General features: G+C 44.0%; 1 long non-coding RNA gene across 3 annotated transcripts; it reads right to left on the bottom strand.

Moving 5' to 3' along the window:
* Positions 1–614: 614 nt before the first annotated feature.
* On the bottom strand, positions 615–18,047 carry LOC119859069. Of its 3 annotated transcripts, none has more exons than XR_006282878.1 (7): positions 16,374–16,407; positions 15,799–15,837; positions 11,917–12,115; positions 10,755–10,839; positions 2,555–2,699; positions 2,213–2,342; positions 615–1,595 (listed from the first exon to the last, which is right to left on the bottom strand). It is a non-coding gene; the product is annotated as an uncharacterized LOC119859069 (long non-coding RNA). The 3 variants fall into 3 exon arrangements; XR_006282880.1 differs by having other exon boundaries at positions 11,917–12,089; positions 16,374–16,401; XR_006282879.1 differs by lacking the exon at positions 15,799–15,837 and having other exon boundaries at positions 11,917–12,089; positions 16,374–18,047.
* Positions 18,048–20,231: the final 2,184 nt, after the last annotated feature.

Below are 20,231 nucleotides of genomic sequence, written 5' to 3'. Positions count from 1 at the left end.
CCATCAACTTAGCGCTATCTTCACGGTGGGTTAGGTTGGTATAATTACGGTGTCATGGGTGTAGACTTTTCACACCCCGAGCAATATAATTATACTGATAGACGTCTGTACTGTAGACATGGCCTTAGATGACACACAGTTTAAAACACTGGCAGCTCTCCTACTGTTGCTACTGCTGGAGGAGCTGGAGTAGAGAGAGATTAAGAAAAATACTAGTGTACACACAACCTAAATTTATTCCAAACTCATTTACAGGAATATATGGAGTTGTGGTTTTCTGTAACATAGACAATTGAAAAGCAATGTGTTTAGCTGGGAGTGAGAATTTTAAAATCCTTTTAAAAAAAAATACTGAAAGTAAACTGCATTTTAATATTTCAAAGGTTGTGTTTTGGGGGGCTTTTTGTGTGTAACTTGTACTACGAAGCCCAACTATCCACTTCTTTAATATAGTGACCCCTCTCCTATACCTTTTTGCCCCAGTACTGCACAAGGCCAATAGTTGCAAAGATCCCCTTCATCAAGTAGTGTCCTTATGGGTGCTTCACTGTAAGTGTGTCTGCATCCTTGCACTGCTGATCATAGAACTTCTGTAGCAGTGTCTGTGGGGCCCGCTCATGTGCTGTCTCTACTTGTGCTGCGCCATGAGGCTAGCCAGGCACATGGGATAACCACCCTCAGTTCCTTCTTAACCTCCCTGGATAGAAACAGGGCCTTTAGCTGTCCGTTAGCATATCGTTAATTTTCATTTTCATTTGTTAATAGTTAGCTTTTAGAAACCTTTTAGCTTTCTTCTGACTTTTTATTTGGCTGTACCTATTAAAAAAAATAAAAGAGAGAGAAAAGACTTTGTCCTTGTTTTGACCCCCAATGGCGGGAACCCACCTGGAAAAGGATATGCCTAGCTCTCCGGACTTCAAGAAGTATTGCACTTTCAGCGAGGCGATCCCGGTTGTGGACAAGCACTCCCAGTACCTTTTCTTTCTTGGCAAGGACCATATCCAACAAAACTGCTCCCTCTGCCAGCAGCTCTGACCAAGATCCCACAAAGACAACTTTGCCAGAAAATCATCTTTATGGAGGCAGCTCTTCATAAATTCTATCGTGGTGGACGCTGTGAAATCCCATGGCTGACAGCACCACTCTAAGACAACACCCTATAACAGAGACTGGAAGTGCCTTGATCCCTTTGGTAGGAAGGCGTACTCCTCAGCCACCTTACAGTTCCGAATTGCCAGCTACTAGGCACTCATGGCAAAGTACGACTACATGAATTATAATAAATTACACAACTTTATTGATAAACTGCTGGAGAGCTCTTGGGACTCCTTCAAGGTCATCATCCAGGAATGGCAGCTGGTAGCAAAAATATCTTTGCAATCGGCCATTGATGCAGCTGACATGGCTGCCAGGACCACCTCCATTGCTGTGGTGATAAGACTGGCATTGTGGCTTCACCTCTCAGGATTCCTGAAAGAGGTTTAGAACACAGTGGAGGACTTCTCCTTTGAGGGTTTCAAGCTCTTTGCTGAGAAGACTGATGCCTCCCTCCACACCTTCAAGGATCGCAGGGCCACTCCCAGATCACTGGGAATCTACACACGAGGGCAAAAGAGACATTTTATACCAATAAATACCTCAATACCAATAAAGACCTTATTTGTCCCAATTCCCCTCAGAATGGCACTATCTGCCCCAAAGGAATAAAGGGAAATTCCCAAAATGGAAGCCTTTGGGCTCACAGTCTTAGACTCAACCACCTGCCCCTAAGCACTACTTTTGATGTGCAGGTTGAGGTGTTATGAGACCTCTCCTTAATACTACCTATGCTCATGCACCCATTTGGCAACGTTCCGCAGTGCCTGGAAGCGCATAATGTCTGATAGATGAGTCCTGAGATATCGTCAGATCTGGTTATTCCATTCACTTTAGCTCCTTATCCCTTCCACAGCATAGTCTCATGTATTATATCAACTGTCAGGGAGGAGCCAGATCGCCTTCCCTATGCACGGAGGCAGTGAAACTACGGAACTGGTGCATCTTTCATATCATCATCGTGTCCAAGATTTACCTCCCAGACACGCAAAACTCGATAGCGGACAAGCTCATTCGCAAATTCCCACATGACCATGATTGGGAGATGCACCCTTCAGTACTTAATGATTTATTCACACTGTGAAGAATACCATCCACAGAGCGGTTCACCACCTACCAGAACAAGAAGTATCTGTAATACTGTTCCGGGGTGGGGATCGGTCAGCTCTCTCTGGGCAATGCGTTCCTCCTCCTGTGGGAAAAGGACCTTTACATCTTCTCAGTTTCCTCTTCTGCTGAAGGTCCTGCTAAAGATAAAGAGGAATAGAGTTTGTGTAATTTAGATTCCTCCAACGTAGCTGAGACAGATCTGGTACCTTTAGCTGATGTAGTTCGTGAATAGCCCACCGATCTCCCTTCTGGCCACTCCGCACCATCTCTCTCAGGAAGAAGGGTGTACCATACATCCCAACTTGGGGATCCTCCACTTCAAGGCATGGCTCCTATATGTCACACTTACCTGCAGAAATGGTCCAGGTTCCAGTTCTGGTGCACGTCCCAACAAATCTCTCCAGTATCAGCAACTCTTCCACATATTCTTCCAGGCAGGGCCAGGGCCCGAGTAAACCATCGTCAGGTTCCAAGCAGGCCTTTTGAAGGGGCGCCTGAGGATGGTGCATCAGCTTTGATTCCGGATCCTTCCCTGTCTTTTTTGAATCATCTCTCCCACTTCTATCCCACTTTAAGTAACTTCGGACCGCTGGGTCATCCACACAGTGGAAGTGGGATATTCTCTCCAGTTCTGCTCCTACCTTCTCTCCCACCCCCTTTCCCCGTCCCTCTTCAGGGACCCCTCTCATGAGCAACTCCTTATCCAGGAGGTGCAGGCACTCCTCGCCATGGGAGCGGTGGAGGAGGTTCCTCAGGTGCTAAGGTGCAAGGGATTCTACTCCTGATACTTCCTAATCCCCAAGGCCAAGGGGGGTCTCAGACCCATTCTAGATCTGCGCAGACTCAATAAATTCATGGTAAAGTTGAAGTTCTGCATGGTTTCCTTGGGCACCATTATCCCCTCCCTGGATCCAGGAGACTGGTATACCGCCCTCAACATGAAGGACACGTACTTCCATATAGCGATTCGTCCTGCACAACAGCGCTTCCTACGCTTCATGGTCAACCACAATCACTACAAATTCACTGTCCTACCATTTGGCCTCTCAACAGCCCCCCCCCGAGTGTTCACCAAGAGCATGTTGGTCGTGGCCGCTTTCCTCCATCGACAGCAGGTGCAAGTATACCCCTACCTTGACGACTGGCTGCTCAGGGGCTGCACCAGGGGGCAGGTGCTGTCCCAAATCAGTTTGGTCAGGTACATGTTCGAGCGACTGGGTCTCCTCAACTTGGGGAAGTCAGCCTTAGAACCGACCCAAAGAACAGAATTCATTGGGGGCAGTGTTAGAATTGGTTCATGAGCAAGCTCTTCTGCCAGAGACCTGATTTCGAGCCATCACGAACATAATTCAAACTCCAGCAAACTCAACTGCTGCTGGGGGCAGGAGGGTGGATGCAGTGGCCCAAGACTGCCCCAGCAGTGGCCAGTGCAACTGGCACAGACTGCCTGAGTTGCCCCCAGGCCAGGTGCACCAGCAACTGCAGAAGTTAGAGGTCACAGAAAGTCCATGACTTAGTCATAAGTACCTGTCAGTCTCTATTTTATACCATAGATCATCATTATCTTTCCTCATTAAATCATCCACAAAAATAAAGAAAACTGCAATATATATTAATATCACTGAATTGGAAGTCTGTTGTGATATTAGAAGTCTCAAGAACAATGAGTTCTTCGAATGCTTGTTCATGTCCATTCCAGTCAGGTGTATGCGTGCCGTGTGCATGCAAGCCGGAAGGTGTTTCCCTTAGCAGCTGCCGTAGGGACAGCCTGGGTGCCCTCTGGAGTCGCACCTTGATGGCACCAAATGTAGGGCCCTGCCGACTTCCCACCCCCTCAGTTCCTTCTTACTGCTGGCGACGACTAGCTGGAACAACACTTGCTCTTCCTTGCAAGCGCTTTTGGCAGTGTCCTCTTCACTTTTGATTGTAAAATAGTTAGTTAGTAGTCATAGATAGTAGTTCCTTTCCCCCCCCCATATCATCTACCCCAGTTCTGGGGTATACCCGGGTCCCCAGGGTTCAAACTCTGCGAGGACTGTGGCAAGTTTATGCCCAAGAGTGACCCACACTCTTCTTGTCTGCGGTGCCTCGGGGACAGCTACCAAAAGGACAAGTGCAAGATCTGCAAGGGTTTTCATCCTAGGACCCTTAAAGACCAGGAGTAAAGACTTAAGATCCTGCTAATGAAAGTGGCACTCTGGCCACATTCTGACCTGGGGTCTGCAGAACCCATGCCGAGCACATCCTCGTCAGTTTGCAGTGGTCCGGCACTGACGGTGCGTGAGACAGCACCAAACAAGGACCCTAAGATCTCACAGCACCACCATGGCTCCACCCATAAAAAACCCTCTTTGTCGCGACACCATTCTCAGTCCCCGGTGCCACAAAAGAAGAAAAGGCCGGAGAGGGGTCTGTTTCCCGCTCTAAAGACCAAGGGACCTGTGGCATCGACGAGCATCTCGACCCAGGCCACCTCATCTCTCCAGCCCACTAGGGTCTCATTGACTCCTGCCCCGTCTGGGGTTCAGTTGAGTCCAAACCCTCAATGATCCCCAGAGTGCCAATGTGATCAACTCCAGCTCCCCTCAACGCTGGAGGCATTTGAGGCAGCCAAAGACCTTATATGCCTCATGGTGCCATCCTCCCCACAGAGGAGAGACAGGTCACCAGTGACTGCATGGCTTCCGTTTCAATCAAGGGGCAAACCAATGCTGATGGTGCACAGATCTCCATCTCTGGCACACCTCTCCCCGGCATGGCCCACCCACGCGGGGAGCTGCACCGGACTATCCCCGGATATCCCCGACCTCTCCGCACCAATCCCCGACCTCCGGCAGCCCAGAGCCCTATCGCTCCGATAGGGCCAGGAGCAGAAGGTCCAGATCCCGCCGCGAGCACCAGCCCTATCCAGCACCATGGCCTCTGCAGTGGCAGCCTTCAATGCAGTTGCCCTTTTAGACACTCTGGGGAGTATCACCAGAGCCGGGGCAGGTCCAGGGGCCAAGGTCCAGGTTGGCGTCCTCGGCATCCTTCGCTGCTCCGCAGGCAACACCGGCAGAAGTGCCGACACCACTGTTGTCCTCTACAGGTCAGGCACTGACTCTCCCATCAGCAGCTCTGCTAGAAGCTGCAGCATCAATATCACTGGCATCAACAATATCGGCCCTGCCGGAACCAACGATTTCAACGTCTGCTTGGGCACCAGTGTTTCCTCCCCCAGTGGACCCAGCACTGCAAGCTATGGAATACTGCATGCCGCGAGACCCAGGGAGCACAAAAGGGAGTGAGCAGGGTCCGCTGCCAGGCTTCTCCTCTTCATCCTCCCCAGATGAAGCTGTGGTGGGGACGTCAACAGCCCCAGCTCTGGAGGATAACAGGGTACTCCAGCAGCTCTTATGTCGTGCTGCCCAGAACCTGGGCATACAGGCAAAGGGAGGTGGTGGAGGAATCCAACCCAGTCATAAACATCCTCGCACCCTCCGGTCCCTTTCATATTGCCTTGCCCTTAATAAAGACAATTACAGAGACAACAAAAACCCTGTGGCAGACCCCTGCATCTGTGGCTCCTATGGCTAAGAGAAATGAGAGACAGTACTTTGTCCCTCCTAAGAGATATGAGAATTTAGACACACACACACCCCGACTCGCTGATTGGCTGCATCAACCACCAGGGAGAGCATCAGGGCTACCAGGGCTCCTCCCACAAGAATAGGGAGGCAAAAAAGACTACCTTTTTGGCAGGAAGGTCTATTCCACTGGGGTACTGCAGCTCCACATTGCAAATCAAACAGGCCATCGTGAGCAGATACGCACACAACACCTGTGTTACGATGGCCAAGTTTATGGACCTGCGGCCGCAGGACTCGTGCAGAGTTCTCGACTTTGGTGGAGGAGGAAAGCTGGTCTCCCGAGCTTCCCTACAAACAGCATTGGATGCAGCAGACGCAGCACAATGGCCATGGGGGTTGTAATGAGGGGATCCTGGTTGCAGGTCTCTGGTCTGCCCCATGAGTCCAACAATCATCCAGGTCTTCCCCTTCGAGGGTTTGGCCCTGTCTTCCGATAAGATGGACAAGAGACTCCATAGTCTGAAAGACTCAAGGGCCACCCTTAGATCTTTTGAGGCTCCATACGCCAGCCCGTCAACGTAGGCATTTCCGGCCACAGTCTCCCTCCAGGTTCTACCAATAGAACCGCCAGAACACTTCTCGTAGGAGGAATAGGAGCAGTAGAAGGAGGCAGCACCCCTGCACAGGCCAGGATTTGTGCCACCGTCTGGCCCCAGACCACCCTTTTGAAGGTGCGGTTGAGGACAGCGAACCAGTACTACAACTGGATCCATCCTCTCTTACCTTTTTGTCCCGACTTTATGCCCAAAGTCCCCTTTCTACCATGCATGGTCCCATATCACCTCAGACCGCTGGTGCTCCGCACGGTAGAGAGGGGATATTCCATCCAATTCTGTGCCTTCCCTCGCTTCCCCAACCCCCTTCAGGAACTCCTCTCACGAGGAACTTCTCATACAGGAAGTGAACTTGCTCCTCTTGGTAGTTGCAGCGGAAGAGGTTCCTCAGGAGCAACCTGGACCTGCAGGAACTCAAGAAGCTCATCAAAAAACTCAGGTTCCGCATGGTCTGTTTGGCCTCCATTATCCCCTCATTGGATCCAAGAGACTGGTATGCCGCCCTCGACTTGAAAGACGTGTACTTTTGTATGGTGATAATTCCACCTCACAGACAATACCTCAGGTTTGTGGTGAACAACAGCCACTATCAGTTTACTGTCCTACCATTTGGCCTGTCAGCAGCACCTTGGGTGTTCTCCAAGTGCATGGCAGTCGTTGCGGCATTCCTGCGCAAGCAGCAGGTACATGCGTTCCCATACCTTGACGACTGGTTGATCAAAGGCCACTCCAGATCTCAAATGGAGGAGCAGGTTTAGCCTCATAAGAAGGACGTTCATCGAACTGGGTCTCCTAAATGAGGCCAAATTGACACTGTCCCTGGTGCAGAGAATAGAGTTTATAGCAGCAGTGCTAGACTCGACTCAAGCCAGGGCATACCTCTCAGAAGCCAGGTTTCGGTCACTGGGCGACATTATACTGGGCCTGAGGGAGTTACCCACTACTAAAGCAAGGAACTGCCTGAAACCTCTGGGGCATATGACTGCTTGTACCTACTTAGTACAGCATGCCAGACTCAGGCTTCGCCTGCTCCAGTCATAGCTAGCGTCACCAGCTTGAGAAGCTTTGGACAGTATCGTATCCCTGCCTTGCCCAATACTAGACTCCCTCCTGTGGTGACTTGACCCACAGGTAGTTTGTGCAAAGTACCCTTCACCAGCCCCCAGCCATCCCTCTGCTTAGTTACAGATGTGTCAGATCTGGGATGGGGGGCACATTTGGGAGAGATCAGACATGAGGCCTCTGAGAGTGGTGCACCTGGCATGCCAGGCTTTCAGAGTCCATATATCAGGGAGATGTGTATTAGTCCTCACGGACAACGCCATGGCAATGTTTTATATCAACAAACAGCGGGGTGCACATTCCTGTCCCCATGCCAGGAACCCCTTGGGACTTCTGTGTAGAGCACTCAATACACCTGCAAGCATCATATCTCCCTGGGATACAGAACAAGCTGGTGGATGGTCTCAGCCACTCTTTCCATGGCCACGAGTGGTCCCTCTGGCCAGACATGGTGAGCTCCATCTTCCAACACAGAGGCTTTCCCCAAATAGACCTGTTTGCCACACGACGCAACAGGAAGCATCAGCTATTCTGCTCCTTCCTGAATCACAGCCCAGATGGATGCGTTCCTACTTCCATGGGGATGCCATCTCCTATATGGGTTCCCGCTGGTTCTGTTAGTTCACAAGGTGCTCCTCAAGATCCACAGGACCAAGCCCTAGTGATATTGATTGCTCCAGGCTAGCCACGCCAGCACTGGTTCACATTGCTCCTGGAAATGTCCGTGGTAACTGCGGTCACCCTACCACTTGTCCTGGACCTAATCATGCAGGATCATGGCTGCCTCTGGCACCCAAACCTCAAGTCACTCCACCTCACAGCATGGAAGCTCCATGGCTGAACGCGGTAGAGCTGTCTTGCTCTGATCAAGTCAGGCAAGTTCTCAGCAGTAGAAAGCCCTCCACAAGGGCAACACACCTTGCCAAGTGGAAGAGGTTCTCCATCTGGTTAGAGCTGCGCTGTCAGTCGCCGACACTTGCCTCGTAGCCATTTATGCTGGACTACCTCCTCCATTTTAAGCAACAGGCACCGTCCATGTCGTCAATAAGGGTCCACTTGGCCGCCATCTCCACCTTCCCTCTGGGCGGAGACCTCACCCAGCCTTTCTCCCTAAGGTTGTCTCCCAGTTTCACATCAACCAGGATATCTTCCTCCCAATATTCTATCCTAAGCCTCATTCCAGTGGCAGGGAGCCGAGACTTCACTCATTGGATGTCCACAGGGCACTAGCCTTCTATAGCGAGAGAACGAAGCCATTCCGAAAGTCATCCAGTTATTCGTAGCGGTGGCAGATAGAATGAAAGGCGTCCCTGTCTCATTGCAACGTATCTCATCGTGGATTGCGTCATGCATTTGGGAGTGTTATTACTTGGCGAAGGTGCCCCCTCTGCCGATCACTGCATGCTCCACCAGGGCTCAGGCCCCTTCAGCAACATTCCTGGCAGAGGTCCCCACACAGGAAATCTGCACAGCGGCAACTTGGTTCTCTGTACACACTTTCACGATGCACTATGCGATCATTCAACAGGCCAGAGACGATGCAGCCTTCGGACTACTTGTGCTCCAATCAGTGGATGACTCTGACCTCACCTCCTGAACTTTGGCTTGTGAGTCACCTGATTGGAATGGATATGAACAAGCACTCAAAGAAGAAAATGGTTACTCACCTTCTCATAACAGTTGTTCTTCAAGATGTGTTGTTCATGTCCATTCAAATACCCACCCTCCTACCCCTCTGTCGGAGCAACCAGCAAGAAGGAACTGAGCGGGTTGGGGGTTGGCAAGTCCCTATATTAGGCACCATGAAGGCATGACTCCAGGGGGCGCCCAGGCCGACCCTATGGACGCTGCTAAGGGAAAAATCTTCCAGCTGGTGTGCATGCAGCATGCATACACCTGATTGGAATGGACATGAACACCACATCTCGAAAAACAATTATAATGTGAGTAACCATTTTTTCTCCCTCCTTCAGCATTATAAATATGCGTTTTTCTGAGTTTAAACAAGTGTTCCTTAGTTAGTCAACCTGTTTTAAATAGATGAGGTATGAAAGAGTTTCATTATCCAACCACTTTTTTACAATAGTATACAAAAAGTGCTTGGGAGTATGTTAAAATAGTATCAAGCTGTTATAAAGGACTCTTCTTTATAAATAGTCCCAAAAATGCTCTGGATGGTAAAATGGTCTTAGTGTTGCCAGGTTTCACCAATGTAAAGTTGCATCACAACACATTCTACAAACTAGTGGGACATTCCAGTCAAAACAGAAACTGTCCTGTGGAAATAAGGATATAGCTCTCTTTCAAGCTGGGCCATTTACAACTCCCATATGGGTTCTATACATTCTTGCCAGACCTGTGAAGGATTGAGATATTTGTGAGATCACTTTGTGAATCTCATTATTTACACAGATCCTTTAACATAATCCTCAACCCCTAGAGCTTGGGATTCTACCATCTTTGACTGTGATCTCAGATCTCATGCTAATCAGGGGCAGACCTGGTCAATTGTTTAAAAAGCCATAGAGTTGCTCATGTTTATAAGACTGCAAGAGGGGAACCTCACTCTTACAGAATGTGGGACGTGAATAGGAAAACGTATACCTTTCTAAGAACCTTATGAATTGTGCAGGGAGTGGGGAAGGGGAATGAGGAAAGCAAAGAGATTGTGGAGTAGCAGCATATCAGGAGACCAATTCCCCCTTTGTTCCCTTGAGTCTCCTGAGGTGCACAAGAAGGGGAGACACTCCTGTAGACTTTAGGATGTGTATAGGAGTGAAGATCTGCCTGGGTAAGAGGATCAGCCTCCCAGCAAGCCATAGGAGGCTCATTGGAGTCTCTCCTAACCTTCACCCCTATACGCCTTAGGAGGCTTGTCAATGTCTTCAGTGGTTGGGCAGAGGCTTATTCCCTCATAGAGTGGATTACTCAAACTTAATTTTAAATTGCCCGCATTGTATTGTCAAGCAAGGGTCTGGCCAAAGGCAAAAAACTGTTGACATTTCTAACTGTGGTTGCCAACTTCTTTTAATGTCTTAACTTTAGTTTTGGTTGGAAAAATTGGGAGATCTGTCTATGGGAAAAGGCTAGATACTTGCTTTTTTATATCTATCTAGCTCTACCCACCCACAGGCACACACACATACATGTGCATACACACACGGGAAATGGAAAAATATATATAAACGAAAGCTTTGACCACTAGCTGTCACCCGATATCTTATTTTAAGCTTAATGGCGCCATTGTGCCATTCTGACATTGCTATATAACATTTTTAATTTGCAAATTTAGATTGTAATTCACCAATCTTTGGTCTTGAGCAGTAGGTCTCTTCAAGGTGGGTCCAGTTTTCTTACATTTCCCTCTCTTTTTTTCATCTGTTATTTTGCTAAAAATGCAAAAAATATAGACTTGTCTGATCACCTCTATTTTTAGGTTTTTCAGTTTTTCCACTGAATGCATCCAATGAAGTGAGCTGTAGCTCACGAAAGCTTATGCTCAAATAAATTTGTTAGTCTCTAAGGTGCCACAAGTACTCCTTTTCTTTTTGCGAATACAGACTAACACAGCCGCTACTCTGAAATCTATTTTTAGGGTATCATAATTCAGGATCTCCTTGTCCAATTCACTTTAAATGCAGAAGAAACATTCATGTTGAGCCAAAGACCTAATCTACCCATTCTGAGATGGACATTCCTGTGTTTATAGATTTTTAAACTGTGAAGAGGGCGGGCAGGTGGTTAAAATAGAGGTTGTAATAATAATAATAAAAATCCCCTGATTTAAATTTTAAGATTCTAGATGTTTACTATATCATTTTGTATGAGTAAATCAAAACTGAATAATAATCTTGGGAGAAACAACCCGTAAAATGCTTTACCATTTCCAGATGTGCTATTTATGAGGGATGTAACAAATAATAAGAGAAAAAAAGTCTTCCTCTTGAAAGTCCTGATTTAAGAATAAAATACAACATTTTCTGACTTCAGAACAATATCCTTAAATATGTGACTGCTATAAATGAAGTAAGCACTTATGTCCAGGTGGTAGGAGAAATTTCAGAAGAGACTCATTGAGCCATTAGGTCAACATTACTTCGAAAGAGAAGTTTAAACAAGTTGGAATGCCTGAACAGACACATACCCTTTGTTGTATTTGCTTATGTGCACCCACATGTTTCTGTGTGAGAGCTTAATAATGAAGCTTCACTAATGAAATCAAATCAAATCATTGATGCTAACAAATAATTGCATGTGATTTTAGAATTAAATATTTTTGCCATGGATTAGTGGGATATAAAAGGCTATACTCAAGTATGTCAGTTTGAAGAATTCTCTCTAATTGCGACGATAATTCTACCCACGTGATAGGAATTCTCCTGTGTCTTATTATTTCTTTATTTATTATGATGAATGGGGTTTCCGTTTTCTAGATAATTTTAACAGAAGAAGGTTGGCTAACATACCTTCTTTTTCTGTCTTGTGTTTCCAGTAACCTGTCTTTCATTATCACATGTTTACTACTCCTTAGAGCATATGGCTACTTTGATAGAAGAGTTCTCCAGTCATGATTCCAGTAGAAAGCCTTTTACCCTTCTCCAAGAACAGAATGCAGCTTGCTAGTCATCAGGAGTGGAATCTGTGTGGTCAGCACATTTGAAAGAGCTACAGTTACCATATGGTAAATAACTATACACTATCAAAGTTGTTCTAGCTATCAAAACGTACTTGCTTCCAGGAACATTTCCCTTAACTTCATCACACACATGAAGTGCATATATGCTACTCTACAGCATGTCCATTATGTCCCAAATTCAGCATTGGGATTCAACTCAACATGGACTCAACTTTCATTGTCTTTATGGGGAGTTGCATCTGTTTCCATATAAATGGGATTTAACCTGATGACTTTGAGCATAAGTACTTAAGTAGTTTTACTGCAATTAAGGAGACAGTAGCTGAACACTGTCTAGGCTCCTAGAAATTACCCAGCCTTCAAATATAATTTACAATTAGAATTAGATGATTTGCTTGATAGGCTTGGCAATAATTATAGTAAATCTCCTCTGTAGCAGGTTCAGAGCCAGTATTCATTTCCTGCCCTTTCTTTGAGTTGCTATCAGATTGTCTACAACTGGTATCTCTGAGGAGGAGATTATACCTGAGTTAGCTGGGCACAGCAGGTACTACCTGCAACAAGGGTTTTGAAATTTTTTTTTGGCTCTACAGCAGTTCTTGAACTGTTTGTTCAGAGGAGGATGACAAAGGAACAATAAATAAGTGCATAGTGCAGATCAGTAGTATCACTGCTGGGTTTCTTAGGTCTATTGGAGCAAGTTACATTACTTCTAGATGGTGTCTGAGTGCAGAATTGCAAAAATGGGTTCTGAATTTGTGAGCTGTGGTAGCTCATATTGCAATATAACAAACAGCCTTTAACATGTTCATTGGGACAAAGCTGAAAATTTTCCAGCCCTCAAAAGTTAAACTTAGTTTTTGAATTTCTATCACTGAGTGCAACATGGAGGAGGGGGGAAAAAAAAGAGGATTGTGGATAAACAGCTGGGATAATTGGAGTCTAGCAGGCCTACGCCAACTGGGAGTTCAATTGTTAGAAAGTGAGTAAAGGATCATAAAATGGCACAATGTATGTTGATAGGGTACAAAAAGGAGACTGAAAAAACTTAATTAGTCTAAACAAAAAGGTCTGCTCATAACACCCAAAGACTGTGTGAAAAATGTGACAGGTAAACACGAGGAGATGGGACCAGAAATGAATGGGACTATACTTAAAAATCATTTGAAAGCTGCAGCCGGTGCAGAGTACAGCTGCCTGTCATTGAAATGGTGTTTCTCATTGGGAGCTCAGATCTGTGATCTTCAATAACTACCAATTGATTTCTAGTTGATGGTGATATTAATCTATAAAACCCTAAATGCTTTGGATCCTGACAACCTGATGGCCTCTATCTTGGTATGGTAGTAAGGCAATTACAGTAAACTTGCCCTAACAACTCCCTGATTAAAACAAGAGGGACCCAAGGGTAGGGCAGCTCAGTTGGGAAGAAATTCTGGACACTACCCTAATGTTTGTTATATGCTTTTTAAATTAATATTTTATACTTGTTCTCAGAGCCTTGTTTGAGCTCATTTTTAATAAACACAAATGAATAAAATAAGGAGTGTCAGCAAGGACATTTAGTTAAAATCAGGATTAACACAAACTACTGGTCAAATCCTGGTCCCATTGAACTTAAATGACAAAATATCAGCAACTTTTCTGGAATCATTTTTTGGACCAAAGAGATTTACATCTGGGGAAGAGGTTTTTAAATACAGACATTTAGATCTTCTAGCAGTCTGCAGCTTAGTAGAGGGACCACTTTTTTAACTGTTAGCTACTGAAATTCCAAACTATTTGGGAGTTTAAATGTAATCTGTATCACTCATACTAATCATGATATCTAGCTCTTTAAAAATTACATATTACAGTGTCTTCTAGACAGAGTAACCTTAATACATGTGTGGCTGATGTTACAGAACCTGTAGAATCAAGGAAAGCAAAACTCATAATAGTTGCAGTGACTAATTTTTCACTTTTGTGATTTTCTTTTTCATTCTGTATACTGTTCAGTGGTCAAGATACAGTATGACACTGTACTGATGAAGTCAGTAGCATGCCCTTCTAAATCAGGCCCAATTCTGCAAGCAGATCCATGTGGACAGACCACTCAGAGGCTAATTGACTTCAATTTGGCTCCCACACAGATGCTTGCAAGAACAGAATCTAAGGGAGCAAATTTTGTTCTCAGTTATACAGTGAATTTTATACAATTTAAAAGAGTGTCACATTTTTGCATCAGAGTTAATGTAATTAATTAATTAGTGTTGTAAAGCTTGCTTACCTGATAAGCCTAGGACAGGGTCTTCAGATACAACTATTCATTACAATAGCTATAAATACTTTTTAATTTGCATGGCTTGTACTTTAAAAGTACTTAAGAACATTGAGCCTGGACAATCATTGTAAAACCTTTAAAAAGTTTGGGCCAAATTCTACTGTATTAAACTGATGTAACAAAGCAGAATTTGGCTCAGCATTCAGTAAGGCAGATGGGCTTCTGTTTGCAACCTTTTAAAGTCGGGTGCATTATCCAGAAACATTTTAAGAAGATGCTACGTATCTGAAGGTAGATTTTTTTCCTTTATAATTATCTGACCAATTATACAGCTGTAGACAGAAAATATTGATCACGCTGGTAAATGGATTTAATGCCTTTTCATATTTAAAATTGCCTTGTCATTTGAGTAATGAATTTTCTGTGCTTTATGATGGAAAAGATTACAGTTGAGTTTTATTGTAGGCAGAGATTAATTTGCTAAACCACTTTCAGAGCCCAGGTGTGTTGCTAGCTGAACCAAAATTATTAACCTTAATACAATTTTTAAACAATTATTAAGCTAATCGGATGCAAATTAAACAAAATGAACCTATAAATATGTGTTTTTCAAATTAGTAATTGGAGTTTTTGATGATCTTTGGCTTGACATTGATAAGCTGCTTCTCATAACAGTCTAATTAGGCAATATGTAAACTTTGGCATTCGGTTCTGTCCTAGTGGCTGTTTCAAATGATGTTTGTAAAATTTGCAATTTCATATTACAGATTAAAAATTAAAAACTGCAGGAGGCTAACATTAAAATGAGAATTCATTTCAGGGAAAGCCCTGTAGACAAAATTCACCCTAATAGAATTGTGCATAAGGGGCTGCAAATCATGATCTATAGTTACACAGGGGAAGGCTTGTCAAAACCAGTATTGTTGGCCTGTAGTTCTATTCACAGAATTAAACCCATCAGTGAAGTCACTTTGGGGAAAATGTGAACATTATCAAAGAACAGTAAATTAGCAAGAAATTAAAGCATATACCCTTGCATTTCCAAAACAAAAGATCCCTTCATTAAAAACCTTTCATCAGTGGTTTAATATTCATAGCAGTAATTTGCATAACTAAATCAGTTTTCACTGATGAGAGACGACCAAAGTTTTTTCACTAATTTCTTCTTTGAATGAGCTCTCTAGTTTTTTGATTAAAATTTCACACCAGTAGTTGAACAGAATTGAATACAGGGTTTAACCATATTTGCAAGGATCATCTTTTAAATGCCAGATTAAACATTGCTGCTATATAAAAAAAAAAGGGGGGGGGGGAAGAGGACAAGTAGTAGTATTGTTCAAACAGCTTTGTTTACCTTAACTGCTTGAAATTCAAGTTTTGTGGGGAAGATTCTTAACTGAAAAACTTCTGGCAAAAAACTTCGCATTCTGCCTTTTTGCTCACTCTTACCTGTACATATCCATGGAATGACAAAGTTGCACAGTTGACCTAGTAATTAAGAAAAGTCATTAAGCTGCACATGTTAAGAACATTCCAATCTTACTATGAAAATGGAATGCTTTTCCAGGTTGGTTTCTCTGTTTTGAAAAAGTTTGTTCTCTTGTGTTTTAAAAAAAAATAAATAAATAAATAAAAACAAATTTATTTTGGGGAGTAGAGACAAAAAAGACTTTCAGTGTGTGAAAGATATTTATATTCTGCTGGTTCAGGAGCACATAATACTAGTTACTATAAACCATCTTTTTCTGTGGCATCTCTGACTTATGGTGATGGTAAATTTGTGTCTAGGTAACAGAGAGATTAAAGTGGTAACCAGTCATACAACATTTATATGAAGGTACTCTGGGCACTTATTGTTAAATTGAAATTATTTCAATTCAAATAAATGCTGATTTGGATTGATCAGCTCCACAAGAGATAATTAAAAGGAGAAAACAGGACAACTAGAAAATTATGGTTTTAGCATTATTTATATCATAGTCCTGAACCTTACTGCTGTATCCTTGAGATACTTATTAACTTACCTTCTCTCAGTCAGAGAGTGACTGCATCCTCACTTTCTGCAGCCCCCAGTTCTTTCAGCCACTGGGCTTTATACAGGCCCCTCCTGTTCCCGTCCAGCTACGCCTTAGTCCTTTCTCCTTGGCTCCTCCTTCAGGTGCTGTCTAGCAGTTAATTGGCCCACCTGTCCACCTTAACCCCTTCAAGCCTTGTGTAGGGTGGACCCCCCATCACATACTCTCTTCCTCAAGCTTGTAACCCCCAGAGATACGGATGCCTCCTCCCTTGGAGTTGCCAGAGCTGGGCTTGCAAGTCATCCTACTCCTGCTCCAAACCATCTACCAGGAGACACAGATTATCATGGTCTGCCATAGCATTCCTCAACTTTTCCCTCTGGAACTGTATGTCTTCTGCAGCTCTTTCAAGGCCTGCTCGTCAGATACTAGTTTCTCTTGTAGCCCCTTTACTTCACCCATAGGATTCCCCACCACCTTTTCACTCAAGGTCTGAGTCCCCACAATAGCCTGCTCTACCTATGTTTGTCCCTATGTCTGTCGGGGTCCTGTCTGTCCCAATCATTTTTATCTGCTAGCTCCTTACTATCCACTACTGGGTGTGTGGGTTGACCACCTATCAGGTCCATGGTTATCAGTATCACATCTACCCTGCCTGTCCCCAGCATACTCCAGTCCCTGGACACCCCCTTCTTTTTCCTATCTCACTGGGGTCCATGCCTTCCCATTTGCGATCCTGCACTTTATTAAGAGGGAAGTGCATTTTTATACAGTTGACCTTGTGGCACCAAAACAAATCCTTGTCCTTGTCTTGTCCGTAGGATATTCTTCAACCTTTTCTTGGCTAGCTATCTCTCCTAGGATAGCCTTCACTTCACAGGTCATAAATGGGCATCTCCTTCTTGTGTACTGTTGCCGACCACAGGCAAACACTCGCCTCCCTTTTTAGTTCTCCCCACAGGTTGGACTCTTTTGAGCTTTCTTGTTTTCCTGCCTTCTGGGTAAGGCTTCTTGTCCCCATACAGGTAGGAGCACTCTCTTTTTAGATATGCAGGCATATCACTCCCTTGGCCAGGTCTCTGGCCTCCCGCCCCGGGTACCTCCTTTCCACTCTTAATCTCAGCAACAGGTGCTAATTTCTTCGTGCATGAATTCAAATAAATACAGCAGTTGTTCAGCCAGCAATGTCAAATAGGTTTACGGGTACAAATATGACTCCCACTGTCCCTGCTGGTTCTCCAGCACCTGCCTCAGTTGGGCCTGGATCCTTCCCTGCTGTTTGTTAGCTCCCTTCCCCAGGGTAGTGACTCTGGAGTCTAGCCTGTGAGGATACAAGTACCCTCTGCAAAAAAGGCTTCCATATACTGTGGCTCAATTGTCTCTTTCCCTTTCTTTTTTTTTCTTTCAGCTATGGCTTTCCACACTCCCCTTGTGCCAGGGTGACTGCCTTATACAGTCCTTCACAGTCCACCACAGCCTCTAACACTCCCCTTTATCAGGGGTAATCACTTGCACATGTTCCTCACCAAATTGCCATAGGGTTCCATACTCATCTGTGAAGCACCTCCTTCTGGCCATGTCTGTGGATTAACTCTGTCAGGCTGATAGACCTTCCTGTGGACACCCCATCACACTAGCTAACAATGTTCTTTCAGAATCATTAGGGTTTATAGTGTCAGCTTAAGCACTACAGTAATAAGCACTATACAGAATCCTAAAATAGATAGTTCCCATCCTGTTTCATAAGAGTTTTCATTAAAACTTCCTAAAAAAGAGGAAAACAAGTAATCTAAAATAATTTAAATCCCCTCACTGAGCCTGTGACATACAATAACAAAAACAAAGAAACTGAATTAACAATGAAATTCCATCTTCCTCAACACACTATTTATTTAGGAGTACAGAACAGTAGTTTATGTGGTATGTTCTATCACATGGTGTTTGGATACCTCTGCAACAACAGACAACAATGAAACATGTGAAGGAAAGAGTTTAACCCTTTATCTAGATGTTCCTGGAGTTTCAGTTAAAGTAAGACTTTAGGGGTACGTTTTCAGTGCTATGTCAATTCCAGTGGGAGCCATGCCATTGAATTCTCACATATTAGGATGAAAAAACTGCCCATTTTTATGGTTGCCACTTCCCTTGTTTTGACTTGGGGGCTTGGATGATTAGGACCGTCAAGAATTGGGTGTTAGGGATAGCAGGATAACTCATTCCTTGGTGAAGAACTGCCAAAAGAAGAGTAGAAAGCTCCCAAATAGCAGCCAAAAAGAAAGATTGGACAGCTCAGTTCCTACTAGCAGTTAGGAAGGGAAAGCATGAAAAATCTCTTCATTTACAGCTTCCAGGTTGGTGGGAGGTTGAGTTGAAGGCATATAAGAGTGAAGGTAGAGTATTTAGGGAGCCCTCTTCTATCGTCGGCCAGGACATTTTCCTCATGTTTCCATCAGGAGTAAAGTGAAATGATGTGAAATGTGTGGGTTGGGTGGAAGAGGATAACTTATGGATTTCATTTTCCTTTTCTGATGGATTGTTGACTAGAGCTGAGCAAATGCTGCAAATTATTTATACACACATTTTGAATGTTAAATGAATTTGTTTTAGCTATATTCATACCCTCCTTCATCCAAATTGAAACAACAAATGTTAGGCTAATATTGCAGTATATTTGTGGAAAGCAAATTTCCAGAGTGTATATTATATTTTCAGTAGGCTATGTGTCCAATCAAAACTGCTATAATTTCAGATTGTTGGGTATAAAATACCCACAACAATACTTGCTACTGAGTAATCCATAGACTGAAATATGTTTGCATCAAAAAATAGAAACAGAGGAAACAGCTAAATGTGATCACCAAATTGTTTGCTGCAAATAGTTTTTCCAGCTGTAGTGGTAACAGACATAGGGCTGGATGATTGGGATATTCAGATAATAGGGGGTGGAAAGGGAATAAAGAGTTAGTTTATTAAATGAAAGAAAAGGTAACTTGACATTTTGCTTGTATGTTGTCTGTTATTGTTTCTTTTATTATACTGTAAGTGCAGGGACTTTCTCTAGCTATATTTGTACGGTGGCAAGTAAACAAGGCCGCAGTCAGTTACTGTTCTTTGTTACGAATTATGCACAGACATTATACATAACCTATTTAAAAATTTTAGAGTTGAATGAAGCTGGACATTTGGGAGGTTAATGAGCAGTTGCTAGAGGAATGACTAGAATAAAGTTTTCTTGTGCCTGTACATTAACCTGTAGTATCTAAGTGCTGTCTCTGTGTCTAGGCAACATTCTTATTTAAAAACTTGTTTGATTTTTTTTGAATTTTTTTGTTCATATGCAAATGTCTGGCTTTCTGAAGAAATCCTAGCAATAGCCCCTGACCCAAATGTACATGAAGTGCTGTTCCCCTATGGCCCTGTCCTATTTAGTGCATTCCTCACTACTTGAGTTCAAATAGTAGCTCAGATCAAAATTGAAAATGAGCTTAGGGTCGCATTCTAGTCCCCATTTGTTCACTACACAATTTATCATGATTGGCAGTTTTTGCTCCAGAGAGGGCAAAGGCTGGAACAGGAGGAATGCAGCAGGGCAGGAATGAAGTGCATTAGTAGAACTGTGTAGAGGAGCCTTCACAGCCCAGCCTTGCAATGTCTGATTAGTTCCTGAGTTTTATAAGCATGAAAGTGACAAGCAAAATTCAAAAAGGACCAAAAAAAAAAAAGATTTATTTTTGGGTCCTATTGGAAATATGTTTTTAAGTATGTAATATATTGTGGCAGTGGAAAGGTGGCTAAATTATTACTCATGACTGCATATCAATGTTTACAAAAATTCATATGAATTGTAGGGATTAGAAACTGCGGATA

Source organism: Dermochelys coriacea, chromosome 7 (genome assembly GCF_009764565.3).
Source record: "Dermochelys coriacea isolate rDerCor1 chromosome 7, rDerCor1.pri.v4, whole genome shotgun sequence".
NCBI classification, from domain to species: Eukaryota; Metazoa; Chordata; order Testudines; family Dermochelyidae; genus Dermochelys; species Dermochelys coriacea.
This window is presented reverse-complemented; position numbering and strand designations above follow the sequence as displayed.